The following is a 9,525-nucleotide window of genomic DNA, read 5'->3' as shown; positions in this document are numbered from 1 at the left end:
TATGTGCATATGTCAAGCTGGATTCCAGGCATGCACACATTTTTAAGTGGATTTATGCACATTCATCTGCTTTGAAAATTCAGGTTATGGGCTGTTGAAAATTACCCTCTACAAGATTTTTATGTGCTTACTAGTTGTTAAAGACAAGGTCAAACAACACACCTGGGGTACAAGATGAAATCTTTCAGAGGGTAATTTTATTACAACCTATGAAAAGTATGCATTTAAAAAATGCCAGTTTTTAAAGCGAACTTGTATGCATCCGTTTTTTTGGAAAATTATGTGAAATAATGCACAAAAACTCACCATGAAAAGTTACATTTGCTCTTTGCAGGGTATAACTTGTGCTGGTTAATTTATGCGCATATTAAGGTGAATTTTAAAAGCCTGATGCACGCATTAATGAGGGGATGCACGAATATGTTGGGCTTGCACATGCCGAGCGGATTTTAAAAGCTGCCTGGAATCGCACATAAATGCCACAGCATGCACATCTCAGAAGATTTCAAAAATGGGCGGTGCATGGGCATGGTCTGGGCAGGGCATGGGCATTTTGGGGCGTAAAGCTGAGATGTGCATCAGTGTGGACAGCTGAAAAATTGCACCCCAGAGGAATAATAGCAGAACAATCAATCTTCATATAGATGGAATTAAACCACGAACAATTGTTTTATTGCACATTTCCTTGTCTGACATAAGAATAAAACAACATCTAATCCATGTATTCAAAATCTGGACATGGTTCTTAAATCAGAGTCCTTTCTGGAACAAAAATATTTAATAGCATTACACAGAGGACTGCCTAAGCACCTTTTCTCAAGATGGAGAAATCAGTCTATGAACTTTTTTGGAAAAGGCAAAACAGAGACGTCTTTCACTGATAAATGTACCTGTCATAGCGTAGGCCAGGGTTAGGCAACTTCAGCCCTTTAGTGCCACAGGCCGCTTTGGCTTTTGGGATATCTTCACTGAATATTCATGAGATGCATTTCCATGCACTGCTTCATTGCCGGCAAATACATCTCATGCATTTTCTCTGTGATTATCCTGAAAACCAAACCAACTTGTGGCACTTGAGAACTGGAGTTGCTTAACCCTGATAAATGCTGTAGCTTGGTATTTACCAATTATACTTAGAGCAGTGATTGGAGAGGAAGGTACAAAGCTGAGAGGTTGAACATGTTTCTAGCTGCTTTATCTCACTGTTATACTATTAATACAATATACTTGTGTAAGAACCAGAATATTGTGAATTCTATTTAATGATGCAACCAAAATAAGAAGAGAAAATGGAGATACAGCAAAGCATTAGTTAATTTGATATAACCAGAGGTACACAAGGAGTTTTTAAATTCTTTATACATGCTTAGAATGTTTAGGTGTCATATGGACTTGAATAATAAATCAATTTGTTGTGATCTACCTTCAATTTTTATCTCTGAGAAAAAAAAAATCCATACGTAATTTTTGTTTTTGCCCTTGGAGCATATCAATTTCATAGGCCAAGGTTAGAAAATGTGATTCCTTCCATCTAACAAACCAGCATTAAAATGTTAACTGTAAAAATCCAATGTATCACTTCTGAATGGTAACACTTGAAGAAGTTAGAAAAGAGCACCTGACAATTTGATTTTGGCCATTCCAGGACAAATCTTTATGGGAACTTCCACCTTGAATAGCAATTTTCTATCTTCCTCTAACCTTCCTGGAGTAGTAAGAGTTATGAACTTGCTTTCAAAACTACTCATATCCTCTGGAGTTCCAATCTCTTTGGTGATATTTAATGGTGTTCTTGTCCAGTTTAGCGCTACTCCGCTTCCTCCAGAAATTCTGTGTAAAGGAGACAAAAATAAGACTCTTTGTAATGGCAAACCCATACTGACACAATTCTTTGAGCAGAGAATTGATCTGAAACATAGGATCTGCAGTTTTCCATTTCAACAACTCCTTCACTTAGAATCCTCCCATATAGTAGTTTAGTGCTGTGAGGTAGAAAAAAAAAGCCAGGGAAACATTTGCTTTGGCACCAAGGGGTCTTCAGATTTTTCCACTTGGAACAATGATAAATGACTTAAGCCTGATCATTTTTCTGAAACTCAATTTTTTTTTCTTGTTTGACATTTATTTACAGTTTCTATAAACACTAACACCTATAAAGCATGGTTTGCCGTTTGATTGCTTGGCGGGCAGGCCGGCCTTAAATACATAAATTATGAGCAGCTAGTTAATGAGTGACATGATGGACATGAAGTTTTATTTACCATTGGCATGAGCCTTCATATAAAATTAGAGGCATAAGAAAGCCAGGTTTTGTGAATGCACAAAGTCATACCTATTCATGGTCTGACGTTAAAAAAAAAAAATTAAAAAAAAGAAAAGAAGACTTGACATGAGACTGTGGCCTATGTGTAATTTCATTGCCTGGAGCAAGGTTAGGGGAAAGCCGCTCCATCTGGCAATTTCCCTTTGACTGGCACATAGTTAAACAATGATGCAGTTTGACAAATTTCAAACCTGGCTTATGAAAAAATAACATAAACACAATAGTCACTCTGAGTAGATTGTCCACCTGTGCAAGCGGGCATGAAGTGTTAAGAAAAGGCTGTTGGTAATGAATAAAGATGCTGTACATCGTTGGATTAGGTCTTTCTAAATGTAAATCACTGTCAGATAAAGCATTTGTGTTTACACGTAGCATTAATATTTTGATCAGTATGTTTAAGAGAATTAGCTTCTTAATGCAGATGTTCTCTTTTGGAACTTCACACCCATAACTTCAGCCAAGTCCTCTACCATCAGTTGTGTCAACATGTCATAAATCCTCAGCTGCTCCAGCTCCTTTTTTAAACAAAGCTTTGTTATAAAGTTAGGAGGCGTGTTTCTTCGATGTTTTATTTTTGGCAAACTGTGTGTTATTTTCTTCAGAACCTGGCATGTTAACATCCAATTAAGCATCTTCAATATTCTTACTGACAAAAAAAGCCAGTAGTGATCAAATGCTTTTTTATTGATCGCAAGAACCCAAAAGGCATGAGAAATGGTGTGTCCAGGCTACAGGGAGGCAAGCTAGCAACGAAGACTAAAATGCTTTTGGTTTAAAATTTAGGCAAAATTGCTAATGAGATAAATAATTTTGCAAATCAGCTCATTAGCAAGTTTTGTATAGGAAAATTATGCATGGAAAATTGCACAATTCATCAGTTCTGTGAACTACACCTCTGGAAAATATAGTTGACGTATTTGTGAGAAAGTCCTTGATTTTGCACAGACTTTATCACTAAATAAATGTCATAAATCTCATTTACATAATATTTAAATTAGGCAGCATTGCAGTAAAATAAATACTTAATGGAAAATATATTTATGATGCTTCTATTCTGCTAAATACAAACCAAATTGTTCTAGGTGGATTGCAGCTAATAACATAAATCCATTGAAATTCACACAAAACAAATCATCATCAAAGCATAAGACCACAACAAAGAAATATTAATAAAAAGGCAGCATCAAGAAGAGGAATTGAATACAGACAACAACCAAAAGGGTCTTGACTTCTATGGTCTGCGGAACTGATATGCAGACATAAGGGAAAAAGCACAGGACTGCTTCTATGGCCAAGCCCATAAGCAAAACATGTCAAGCAGCACTGTCTGAGTTTTCAAGGATGTTCATCACCCAGTAAAAATGTTGCTAGGTGTACATTTTTTATGGATTATCCTAAAGTTTGGGGATAACTGCATGGAGTGACAGCTGCTACCCTTAAGATAAACATAGGGGTAACCTGCACGGTGAGGAAAATACTCCCATAAAATGATGGCTGGGCAGACTTGATGGATTATTTGGTCTTTATCTGCCATCATTACTATGTCACTATGTTATGTTACTATGTGTAACCCCCTCTCCAGTTTAGAGGCCAGGAGAACAGGGGCACATGAAGGTCCTGGGGCCAGTTCTTTAACTTTCTACCACTCAACACAGTCCAAGAGCCCCGGGACAGTGTTCTTTTTCCAATGGTAGGGAAGGACTAAATACTCCAGGGCCCAAGATGACTGGGGGGACTCTGTTTGTTGCACTGGGGGGGGGGGGGGGGGGGGGGGGGGAGGAGAGAGAGAACAGGTCTCTTCAAAGAATGTGCCACAAAAGATTCTGGAGGATCAGATTGAGTGACTAAAATTAAATCTTTCACAGTTCTTAAATGTTAGAAATGGCACTTTCCCAACAGTTCTTGGCTTGATAAAATGAAATTTACAGTTGTGAAATTAATCTGTGCAAGTGTCTCTCAGTATTAAGGAAGGAAACTCTCATCCTCTATGGTTTAGACAAGCAAGATTCCCAGCTGGTCAGGGTATCCTTAGATGGGATGGAAAAATCTCTTCCATTGGCAAAAATAATTACAGTCCCTGCACAGTCTTCCCTAAGTGTCTCCCTTCCAGGGTGAAGACTCCGTTGGATGTCCTCAGAACAGAAATTTAGGTTTTACTCACAGTTCCCTTCTTCAGTTGTCTCAATAGGATTTTTGTTTGGAAAAATTCAGTAGCAGGGAACACAGCAACTCCTTACAGATATTCTCTCTTCAGGCACGAAGGATGGCCAAAATCTTCCTCCTAGGAACTTAGAAAAAATCTTAACACAAACATAGAAAAATCTGGAATCCTCCTGCAGCAGGTCACCATTTGGAATTTTCCCTACCTCCTGATCTAACCTACCTGGTGGAGACCCTGAATTCCTTCAGTCAGTGGTATCAGGGCTCTCACAGGAGAAAACCCAAAAAGACAAAAACATACAAAAATCTTAATCAAAAGTAAAACCAACACCCAGGCAGGCACTGATCTCCTTCCCACTCGTGTTTTTGACCCAGACTGAGAAACCCGGTACCCAATCAGAGGGAACAACTCAAGAAAATCACTCCTGTTCTAACTCTTAACTAAAATGCCATACCTAGCATTGCTGCAGCCTGCTTTTAAAAGCAACAGGGGGCTGGCCATTTCCGCAACCTCAATGGAGGAACTTGTTCAGAAATGGGGTACTCCTCCCTCTACTACCTTTCCTCTCCTAGCTCACAGTGTTCAAGACTAGAACTTTATCGTAATGATCCCAATGGGTCATCATAATTTATTGCAGAAGGGTTAGAAAGAAAAGTCTTTTTATGGCTGACACTGAAATCTGCAACTAAGTGCACATACCTGAGGAAGTAGCCAGAATGAGAAGTTACCTAAGAAAGCATGAGGAGTGGTTGAGTGCTTGACAGTTATGATTCAGTGCAAAAAAAGTGATGTCATGCATTTAGATTGTAGAAATCCAAAGTTGCTATATGAGATGGTAGATGAAACGCTGATGTGCGCCGACCAGGAGGAAAACCTTAGGGCATAGTGATTGATGATCTCAAGGCCATGTAACAGTGTGACAAGGTGGTAGTGAGTAGGGGTAATCATTTGCTTGGAAAAAATTAGCAAAGCCTAACAAATGAATGGAGGGGTCCCATAGATTAAACAAATATTCTTTGTCCCATTCATTTATATTTCTCATTCATTTCTATGGCCCATTGAAGTGTATGGCTGTGTACTGCAAAGAAGAAAACTGGTGACTATAGTAACCAGCTCTTGCCTGTGTGACCTCACTGCCTTATCAAAGCCTTGTCAGAGCCAATTCAGGACAAGTTGGCAAAGAGACTAGCCAGAGAATTAATCATGGTGCAGCATCCTTTTAAATAGTCTGTAGTTGATCTCTGGATCAAGAAACGCTGAGCATGTGCAAGAAGCAGTCTAAATTTCCTCTCTAGCTCTTAGTAGAGAAGGATGTGCTACGAAAAGCTCTCTGAAAGCTTTAAAAAATTTTAACTTTTGAATTTGGCACTAGTAAAGGAATGCTTTTAGGGGTAGATTTTAAAAGGGTGCGCACGCTATCCAGTGTGCACACATGTACGCCGATTTTATAACTTGCGCGCTCCGAGCTGCGCTGCCTTCCCCCATTCCCTTACCCCCCACCCCACCTTCCCTTCCCTTTCCCTACCTGCTGCCTGCCGCAGCGTCTCGAACGCGAGGGAGATGACGCCGACTCCCGTCGCTGGCCCCGCCCCCCAGGCGCACGCGCGGGGACTCCCTTCTTAAAGGGGCTAGCGCGGGAAAACCACTGCCGGCGGATGACGTCAGACGCTGCAGAGTATATCACCCTGCAGCTCAGAATGGATGTTCGCCTTGCAACAAGGCTTCTGGTCTCCGGTTGTTGTTGTTGTTGCTGCATTCCTGGATTGTCTTTGTTCTGACCCAGCTTGTCTCCTGACTCCTCTCCGCTTCATCCTTGGTTCTGGTTCTTTGTCCCGCTTCTGCTCTGCCCTCCTTGCTGGATTGACTCTTCTGGACTCCTACCCCTGGACTGGCTTTGGACTGCTCTCTGGACTCTGACCCCTGGACTGGCTTTGGACCACTCTCTGGACACCGACCCCTGGACTGGCTGCGGACCGCTCTTTGGACTCCGACTCCTGGACCGGCTTTTGGATTTTCTTCATAGACTACCTACGACCTGCTGGAGTCGCCAGCCATCTGGAACCCACGACCTGCAGGAGGCAGCTGCGTCCAGACCATCTTCAACCTTCAGGAGTCGCCTAAGTTCCAGCGGCCGTGTCCCTACGGGCTCCTCCTGGGGGGACTTCGGCTTCCAGGGTGAATCTCCAAAAGTCCCAGCGGCTGGACTCCCAAGGGCTCCTCCCGGGGGAGTGCCGGTCTCCAGGGTGAAGACTTTTCAATCACCAGGGTCCAACGTCATCCGTCCTCCCACGGGGTACCGAGTCCTTGGTCGCATAGGGCTCCACTGTAGTCCAGTGTCTCAGCTTGCTCCGAGTCTCCGAACCGCCTCCTGGTTGGGTCACTTGCTGTGGCCTCTACAGCACTCCATCTTCTGTCCCAACCAGCCCAAGGGTCCACGAATATAACACTCCTTATATACCATCTTAGGGTATCTTACCACTATTCTAATTAGTTTAGTTTTTTTGATTTTTCACTTTTCTTTGCAGACAATCCTGGTGATGTACAAAAATATGAATCAATATCACATATAACATATAAAACTAAATATATAATAAAACTAAACAAAAATAAAACCAATAAAGCATTAGAACAAGTAACAAAATAAACAGTAAAATAATAAAATCTCAGTAAATAATACTAAAAAAAATTATATCTAAGCAGAATGATTAGCATGATTTAAGTTCAGTTAAGTTTCACAGATTCTGGCAAAAAGCCAGATTTTAAATCTCTTCCTAAAAAAACCCTGAAATTTCTCTGTCTGTAAAAACAAAGAAAGATTATTCCAAAAGTCTGGAGCTAGAAAAGAAAAATATATTTCTCTTGAGTATTCCATGCCCCAGATGTACCACATTAGGGGGTCTTACTGCCACTGATCTGACTACCTGCCATGCCTCTTATGTACCATCTTAGGGGTCTTGCTGCTACCACTCTACCTACCTGCCATTCCCCTTATGTACCACCATAGAGGTCTTGCTGCCATTTGCCTATCTGCTATGCCCCAGATGTGTTACCTTAAGGGTATTGCTGCCTACCTGCCAGCATGGAGGTTTTGGTGCTTCCATTTTGTTTGCTGTTTAGATCTCAGTCTAGTTCTCCCACCCTATTTGTTTATTTGTTGGTTATACTGGGATGTTCCTCAGAAAAATAATTTGAAACTTGAAAAAATAATGCAAGTTTCTCTTCACACCCCACCTTTTCTAGTTCTTTGTTTTGTTTACCTCTGTTCATTCTCAGCTTAGTTCTCCCACCCTGTTTCATTGTTGGTTATACTGGAGTGTTTTGTCCCTAGAAAAAAATGTGAAAACAAAATGCAAGTTTCTCCTTCCACCCCATCTCTTTTCTGGTTCTTTGCCTTACTGTTTTGTTATACATCTCTAGGAGTCTAGCCTAGTTCTCCCACCCTTCTTCTTTCTTTGTTAGACTGGGATATATTGTCCGCAGAAAACCTCAATCAGAAGGAAGAAATACAGGCACAAGAGAAAAGATGCACAGGAGAGAGACCTTTTACATTTCTGAATATGGTAAACATTTTAGTAGGAAGAGAGAATGAATGCAACACCAGAAAATCAACAAACAAACCTACAGAATATGGGAAAAACTTTTTAAATTAAGCAAACTTCGCAAAGAACCAGCAAAAGCCACACTAATGAGAGACTATTTACATGTTCTGATTATAACAAAAGTTTCAATTGGAAAACAAATCTCATAAGAAACCCAAAATTCCACCCAGCAGCAAGATCAGTTTCAAGTAAGGAATGTAATAACAGCGTATGTCAAAAAATGATACTGATGACTTGTCCTAAATCTGACAAGTGGCTAGCACCTCAGCAAGAAGTCAAACATCTCCCATGCCACTCTGCCTTGCTGATATACCCCTTATCCTATACCTTAGGGATCTTTCTTCCTGTCAGCATTGCTGCCATACCCAGACTTTGCACCTTGAGGGGCTTGCTGTTACACTGCCTTGCTGTCATTTCCTAGACTATGCATCTTGGGGTGTTCTTGTTACTGTAAGGGGCAGTTTTGCACTTTTCATGGTGCCTCGATGTCACTCTTTGTGCTGATTAGTCCCTTTATCAGTACCTTGGGGAGGGGAGTTCCTTCCACCTTTTCTGCTTTTTTTCTTCCTTCATGGTGTTTTAGGAATTTGATGCCATACTTCATGCCACTCTAACTCTTGTGCTGCCTTCGAGGGTTCATGGCACTATTGTTGATGCCCTTTTATGAGGCCTAGTGGGTTCTTCTCACTCTTACTGCTTCTTTGTTCCTTTCACAGTGCCTTGGAGAACTCCTGTCACTGTTGGCATCCCTTTGCCCCTTTATAGTGCCTTCGGCTCTTCATACCACTTTTGGTGCCACGTTGATATAGTCTTGATGCATTGGCATGCCATCACTAATCTGATGTCTACCCAACTAATTTTATTAGAATTGATGAGAAATCCCCAATTTTGGAGCCCCAAATAGGCTGCAGTGCTTCCCCCTTAGAATTTAATGGTAAATAAATGAATGAATGAATGAATGAATGAAATAAACAAGTTTTTTTGTTTTAATGAACTGAATAGAGGTGTCCTATGAATTAAATGAAAGAACCTAAACAAAAATTTTGCTTCTGCACACCCCTAGTGGCTGGAGCCAGAAGAACACTGAGATGCTTAGAAAGAGGTATAGCTAGCAGAAAAAAGGAAGTGATCATGCCACTGTACCGGTCATTGGTGAGTCCTCACCTGAAATACTGTGTTCAGTTCTGGAAACCGCATCCAAAAAGGGATGGGGAAAGGCTAGAGGCAGTCCAGAGAAAGGCAACTAAAATAGTGTAGTGTCTGCTTCAGAAGTCATATGAACTGACACTTGGGAATCAAAAAATGCATACCCTAGAGGAAAAGAGAGACAGGGGATATGATGCAGATTTTTAAATAGCTGTAAGGTATTAGCAATGCATCAAAACGTTTTCAATGGAAAGTAAATTCTGGAACTAGAGAGCATGATATGAAGCTCCCAGGGG

At 41.0% G+C, this 9,525-nt stretch overlaps 1 long non-coding RNA gene across 1 annotated transcript; it reads right to left on the bottom strand.

The window, feature by feature from the left end:
- Window positions 1-1,385: 1,385 nt before the first annotated feature.
- Window positions 1,386-5,518, bottom strand: LOC115089538. The gene is made up of 3 exons (XR_003856149.1): window positions 5,184-5,518; window positions 4,485-4,623; window positions 1,386-1,830 (listed from the first exon to the last, which is right to left on the bottom strand). It is a non-coding gene; the product is annotated as an uncharacterized LOC115089538 (long non-coding RNA).
- Between the last annotated feature and the right edge of the window lie 4,007 nt (window positions 5,519-9,525).

The sequence above is a fragment of the Rhinatrema bivittatum genome, chromosome 4 (assembly GCF_901001135.1).
Source record: "Rhinatrema bivittatum chromosome 4, aRhiBiv1.1, whole genome shotgun sequence".
NCBI lineage: Eukaryota > Metazoa > Chordata > Amphibia > Gymnophiona > Rhinatrematidae > Rhinatrema > Rhinatrema bivittatum.
Note: the sequence above shows the minus strand (reverse complement) of the source record. Positions and strands in the feature narration are given on the sequence as shown.